Source organism: Perca flavescens, unplaced genomic scaffold (assembly GCF_004354835.1).
Source record: "Perca flavescens isolate YP-PL-M2 unplaced genomic scaffold, PFLA_1.0 EPR50_1.1_unplaced_scaf_10, whole genome shotgun sequence".
NCBI lineage: Eukaryota > Metazoa > Chordata > Actinopteri > Perciformes > Percidae > Perca > Perca flavescens.
Window position 1 is genome coordinate 229599 of NW_021166515.1, and position 7500 is coordinate 237098.

Genomic DNA, 7500 nt, shown 5'->3' on the forward strand with positions numbered 1-7500 from the left:
TCTCTGTGTGTATCTGTGTGTGTCTATGTGTATATCTGTGTATCTGTGTGTATATCTGTGTGTGTATCTGTGTATATCTGTGTGTGTCTGTGTGTCTCTGTATCTGTGTGTATCTGTGTGTATCTGTGTGTATATCTGTGTGTGTCTGTGTGTCTATGTGTATATCTGTGTATATCTGTGTATCTGTGTGTGTATCTGTGTGTATCTGTGTGTGTATCTGTGTGTATCTGTGTGTGTATCTGTGTGTGTATCTGTGTGTGTATCTGTGTGTGTATCTGTGTGTATCTGTGTGTGTATCTGTGTGTATATCTGTGTGTATCTGTGTGTGTATCTGTGTGTATCTGTGTGTATATCTGTGTGTGTATCTGTGTGTGTATCTGTGTGTGTATCTGTGTGTGTAACATTATTTGACTCCTGTGCTCCCTCCTGTGTGTATCTGTGTGTGTATCTGTGTGTGTATCTGTGTGTATCTGTGTGTATCTGTGTGTGTATCTGTGTGTGTGTGTGTGTGTGTGTATATCTGTGTGTGTATCTGTGTATATCTGTGTGTATATCTGTGTGTGTGTCTGTGTGTATATCTGTGTGTGTATCTGTGTGTATCTGTGTGTGTAACAGTATTTGACTCCTGTGCTCCCTCCTGTGTGTGTATCTGTGTATCTGTGTATATCTGTGTGTATATCTGTGTGTGTATCTGTGTGTATATCTGTGTGTGTATCTGTGTATATCTGTGTGTATATCTGTGTGTGTATCTGTGTGTATATCTGTGTGTATCTGTGTGTGTAACAGTATTTGACTCCTGTGCTCCCTCCTGTGTGTGTATCTGTGTATCTGTGTATATCTGTGTGTATATCTGTGTGTGTATCTGTGTGTATATCTGTGTGTGTATCTGTGTGTGTCTGTGTGTATCTGTGTGTGTCTGTGTGTGTATCTGTGTGTGTGTCTGTGTATATCTCTGTGTGTATCTGTGTGTGTCTGTGTGTGTATCTGTGTGTGTGTCTGTGTGTATATCTGTGTGTATATCTGTGTGTGTATCTGTGTGTGTATCTGTGTGTGTATCTGTGTGTATATCTGTGTGTGTATCTGTGTGTGTAACAGTATTTGACTCCTGTGCTCCCTCCTGTGTGTATATCTGTGTATCTGTGTATATCTGTGTGTATATCTGTGTGTGTATCTGTGTGTATATCTGTGTGTGTATCTGTGTGTGTCTGTGTGTGTATCTGTGTGTGTATCTGTGTGTGTATCTGTGTGTATATCTGTGTGTGTATCTGTGTGTGTAACAGTATTCTGATGAAGACTCCTGTGCTCCCTCCTGTGTGTATATCTGTGTATCTGTGTGTCTGTGTGTATCTGTGTGTGTATCTGTGTGTATATCTGTGTGTATATCTGTGTGTGTATCTGTGTGTATCTGTGTGTGTAACAGTATTTGATTCCTGTGCTCCCTCCTGAATGTGACCGGTTGTGTGTCTCTGTGTATATCTGTGTGTGTATCTGTGTGTAACAGTATTTGACTCCTGTGCTCTCTCCTGTGTGTATATATGTGTATATCTGTTTATCTGTGTGTATCTGTGTGTATATCTGTGTATATCTGTGTATCTGTGTTTGTATCTGTGTGTGTGTCTGTGTGTATATCTGTGTGTGTATCTGTGTATATCTGTGTGTGTATCTGTGTGTAACAGTATTTGACTCCTGTGCTCTCTCCTGTGTGTATATATGTGTATATCTGTGTATCTGTGTGTATCTGTGTGTATCTGTGTGTGTATCTGTGTGTGTAACAGTATTTGACTCCTGTGCTCCCTCCTGTGTGTGTATCTGTGTGTGTATCTGTGTATATCTGTGTGTGTATCTGTGTGTGTATCTGTGTGTGTATCTGTGTGTGTATCTGTGTATATCTGTGTGTGTATCTGTGTGTGTATCTGTGTATATCTGTGTATCTGTGTGTGTATCTGTGTGTGTATCTGTGTATATCTGTGTATCTGTGTGTGTATCTGTGTGTGTATCTGTGTGTGTGTCTGTGTGTGTCTGTGTGTGTATCTGTGTGTGTATCTGTGTGTGTGTCTGTGTGTGTATCTGTGTATATCTGTGTATCTGTGTGTGTATCTGTGTGTGTATCTGTGTGTGTGTCTGTGTGTGTATCTGTGTGTGTATCTGTGTGTGTATCTGTGTGTGTCTGTGTGTGTATCTGTGTGTGTATCTGTGTGTGTATCTGTGTGTGTGTCTGTGTGTGTATCTGTGTGTATATCTGTGTGTATATCTGTGTGTGTATCTGTGTGTATATCTGTGTGTATATCTGTGTGTGTATCTGTGTGTATATCTGTGTGTATATCTGTGTGTGTATCTGTGTGTGTATCTGTGTGTATATCTGTGTGTGTCTGTGTGTGTCTGTGTGTGTGTCTGTGTGTGTATCTGTGTGTATATCTGTGTGTGTGTCTGTGTGTGTGTCTGTGTGTGTCTGTGTGTGTGTCTGTGTGTGTGTCTGTGTGTGTCTGTGTGTGTATCTGTGTGTGTATCTGTGTGTATATCTGTGTGTGTAACAGTATTTGACTCCTGTGCTCCCTCCTGAAGGTAACCGGCTACATCTTCTTCACCAACATGTACGTGAGCATCTTCCTGCTCTGCTGCATCTCGTGCGATCGCTACGTGGTCTCGGGAACCACTGCTTCTACCATCGCCTACAGCTTGGAGTCGTGGCGAGCAACCGCGCATCCTGGCGTCCGCCGGGCCAGCGCAGGTGAAGCGGCGCCTACCGCCGCGTTCTGTTCCTGGTGTGCCCGCCCGTTGCCGTGGTGGCGGTGGGCCACGTGCCGGTGTTCACCATGCCGGAGGCGCGCCCCTGGTCTCGAGGGGTCAACCACTGCCCGAGCCGAGCCAGTCCAGCGCCAACAGCGGTGGCCCCATCCTTCTACTACGCCCGCGTGGCGATCGGCTTCCTGCTGCCGCTGCTCGCAACTGCGGGCGAGCAACCCTCGGACGGCATCCTGGCGAAGGTCCAGCGCACCAGGGTCACGGAGCCAACGGTGCGGTGCCAGAAACACCCGGCTGGGAGTCCACTGGCTACCCACGCCCCATGGTGGTTCTGTTCCTGGTGTGACCACTCCGAGACCACGTGGTCCTGCTGGCCCGGGCCGTCATGTTCCACTTCCCGCCGCTGCGGGCCGGCTGCCTGCTGGAGAGGGTCATGTACACGCCCTACACCGTCTCGCTGGGCCTGTCCACCGTCAACAGCGCCGTCAACCCCATCCTCTACGATGGACACGCCAGAGACAACATCCGAGATATGGACACACCGCCAGAGACATGGACACGCGGATCTGGACAACGGGCCGATAGCCAGCAGCCCTCCAGAGACATGGACACCAGAACATGGACACAGCCCACCAGGGGACACACCTCTGAGCACACACCTCCAGAGACATGCCCCTCCAGAGACATGGAAACTCCCCAGCTGGGAGTCCACAGAGACATGGACACGCCCAGAGACATGGACACCCCCATGGGTCTGACCACGCCCCCATGGGTCTGACCACCTCCAGAGATATGGACACACCTCCAGAGACATGGACACACCTCCAGAGACATGGACACGCCTCCAGAGACATGGACACACCTCCAGAGATATGGACACACCTCCAGAGACATCATGCCTCCAGAGACATGGACAGAGACATGGACATGCCTCCAGAGACATGGACACGCCTCCAGAGACAGACATGGACACACCTCCAGAGACATGGACACGCCTCCAGAGACATGGACACACCTCCAGAGACATGGACACACCTCCAGAGATATGGACACGCCCAGACACACCTCCAGAGATATGGACACACCTCCAGAGACATGGACACACCTCTACAGATATGGACACACCTCCAGAGATATGGACACACCTCCAGAGACATGGACACACCTCCAGAGACATGGACACGCCTCCAGAGACATGGACACACCTCCAGAGATATGGACACACCTCCAGAGACATCGACATGCCTCCAGAGACATGGACACGCCTCCAGAGACATGGACACACCTCCAGAGACATGGACACACCTCCAGAGACATGGACACGCCTCCAGAGACATGGACACACCTCCAGAGACATGGACACGCCTCCAGAGACATGGACACACCTCCAGAGACATGGACACGCCTCCAGAGACATGGACACACCTCCAGAGACATGGACACGCCCTCCAGAGACATGGACACGCCTCAGAGACATGGACACACCTCCAGAGACATGGACACGCCTCCAGAGACATGGACACACCTCAGAGACATGGATGGACACGCCTCCAGAGACATGGACACACCTCCAGAGATATGGACACGCCTCCAGAGACATGGACACACCTCCAGAGATATGGACACGCCTCCAGAGACATGGACACGGACACATGGACCTGGACACGCCCAGAGACATGGACATGGACACGCCTCCAGAGACATGGACACACCTCCAGAGATATGGACACGCCTCCAGAGACATGGACACGCCCAGATACCAGGAAGTGCGCTGGGCTTTAAAGCGTCCAATCAGACGGTTGAGGCTAGAATGGAGTCTACTATAATGTTCCCCTAGGAGCCATGTGATGTCTTGTTTTATGCAGTGTTGGCTTCTGGGAAATGAATGCAGTTTCCTTCATTTATTCAGAGTGAATAAACTGAAGTCTCGTCATGTGATCCATTGATTTCAACAACGTAACTGGATTCTAAATACCGACTAGTTAAACTGTAACTGTAGGGCGCCTGGTTAGCTCACCTGGTACAGCAGGCGCCCATATATTGGGGGCTCGTTCCTCAACGCAGTGGCTGTGGGTTCGACTCCTACCTGCAGCTCTTTGCTGTGTGTCGCCCCCCCTCCATCTCTCCCATTTCATGTCTAAGCTGTCCTGTCCGAATAAAGGCCTAAAATGCCCCAATTTGTAACTGTAACAAAATACAGTTACTCCTAATTTGTATTCTGAATATGGTATATATGGTATTTGTATTCCATTGCTCCCCAACACTGGTCATATGATAATAATTATTATACATTATTATTATTATTAATAATTATAATTAATAATAATAATAATTTACTGTGATAAAAAGAGATCTTTTTTATTTTTATAACTTAATGTTTAATATATGTTTTTGTTAATAAAAAGATTGTTTTGTGTTCAGGATTAAAAGAGAAGCGTCATTTTATAATTAATTTATCGTCTCTAACACAAGTTCTCTCAGACTGCTTCACCGTTCGTTAGCGTTAGAGATATCGTTAGATATAAAGAATTACTAAAAATTCAGCAAAAGTGACAAAAACGTCAGAAAACATTTCTGCAAAAGTTACAAAAAGTAGGTGGGCCAAAATTTACAAAAACGTCAGAAAAAGTGAAAAAAAATGTTGGAAATAATGATGATTCATAACAGAGGTGTCGAACTCAACTTCCCAGAAGGCCACACTGGAAAATAAGAATCACACCAAGGGCCAGACATGGAGAGATTATTGATTGGCTTTTATTTAATCTGAAAAGTAAAATATATGTGACTGTAGTATTGCATGTGTCATATAGTCTCCTCACTCACAGTTTATGGTCGACATAAAGTCCTGAAGAAGTCAGGAGAAAGTTCCTCAGCCGTCAGAGAGAAGAAGTGCCCAAAAACGTCAGAAAAAGTGGAAAAAAAAACCAACAGAAAAATTACAAAAAGTTCGGCAAAAGTGACAAAATGGTCAGAAAAAATACAAAAATGTCATAATTATATTTACAACACCGTTGAACTATTAACCTGAGAGGACAACGGATAAAAGATTCTCACAATGAAGAGACTTCCTGTCGATGGGGGTGCTTGAACCACAAACAGGAAGTGATATTGTAAATTTCAGTGTTCTGGGAAATGACATAGGAAGGTAAATATAGTGCAAAACGTGAGAACTTGTAGAATACAATGTGAGAACTTGCAGAACAAAAAATCTGAACTTGTATGTTAAAATTTGCACTTGTAAAAAATATTCACAAATGTGTAGATTGATATTTGCATGAACACTGTTAAAAAGTGTTAAGATAATTAAAAGGTATTTATTTAGAAGCAGGCTGGTTGGTTAGTTAGCTAACGCTAGCTTGCTATTCCACCAGGCTTCCATGCTACATAGCTAAATAAGCCGGACAGAGTCGTCCCTCATCAGGCGATAGAAACCCTGCTGTCCCCCCCGTCCTGTTGGCTCAGAGCTCCACAGTCTGAGTCCACAGGTACACATTAGTTTTGCACCAAATGTATCGCAACAAGTGTCGCAAAAAGTCGAGTTGCAGATGAGCACATCTGTGAAGTTGCAGCGACAGATCCGAGAGGTTGTAATCACTGAGTTGTGGTTGTGATGGAAAATGAACAAAGTAGCGTACCACGAGTAAATGTTGCATTACAAGTGTGCAGCTGTCATTGTGTTCATGCAAATATCAATCTACACATTTGTGAATATTTTTTCTACAAGTGCAAATTTCAATCTACAAGTTCAGATTTTTTTTTTACAAGCTCTCGTGTTTTTTTTTTTTTTCTTTTGTGACTTCAAATTCAGATCACATGTGTGAATATTTTTACAAGTGCTAATTTTAACAGTTTTGCAAGTTCTCACATTGTATTCTACAAGCTCTCACGTTTTGCACCATATTTACTTTCATAATTACAGAGTGTGTGTGTGTGTGTGTGTGTGCTTAGAGGAAGTAGAAACAGGAAGTCAGAGAATATTGAAACAGTTTGAACTGTGTTTTCGGTTCCTAAAAAAAATTAGAGTAGTTATTATAAACTAACACGATATCTGCTCTGATTGGCTCTGCTGTCTCCTGCTCTCATCTGGACACTCTGATTGGCTCTGCTGTCTCCCTGCTCTCATCTGGACACTGATTGGCTCTGCTGTCTCCCTGCTCTCATCTGGACACTGATTGGCTCTGCTGTCTCCCTGCTCTCATCTGGACACTGATTGGCTCTGCTGTCTCCCTGCTCTCATCTGGACACTGATTGGCTCTGCTGTCTCCCTGCTCTCATCTGGACACTGATTGGCTAACTGTGGCTGTGTAAACAGCGCAGGCCACGCCCCCAGCTGAATATTTAATAGAGCTGCCAGACTAATAAAACATTAACGACTGACCTAAATTAAAAATAAAAAAAAGACACTGGTGATGTCACAGTGATGTCACAGGACTTTCCCTTTGTTTGGTTTATTATTTATCTGTGCCTTCGTTATAAGCTGTGTGTCTGTGTGTGTGTGTGTGTCTGTCTGTCTCTCTGTGTGTGTCTGTCTGTCTGTCTGTGTGTGAGGACAGATTTAGTCATTTAACAGCATCTCCAAACTTTAGAGGTCTGTGTGAAGTAGGGAAGAGGCCATTTTACTCTCTGATTTTAACATGAAACAGCCCCAAAATCACATCACCAACCCCACCAGACTCCATGTAAATAATCAGGACTTTTATCATCGTAAAACACACTTCATTCAAAGTGGACAGAAACTAAATAAAACTACCAAAAGCC

The 7500-nt window shown here is 45.0% G+C and overlaps 1 pseudogene; it reads left to right on the forward strand.

Moving 5' to 3' along the window:
* The window catches only part of LOC114551473 (probable G-protein coupled receptor 132), a 7564-nt pseudogene extending 4044 nt beyond the window's left edge, over positions 1-3520 (forward strand).
* The last annotated feature ends 3980 nt before the right edge of the window (positions 3521-7500 follow it).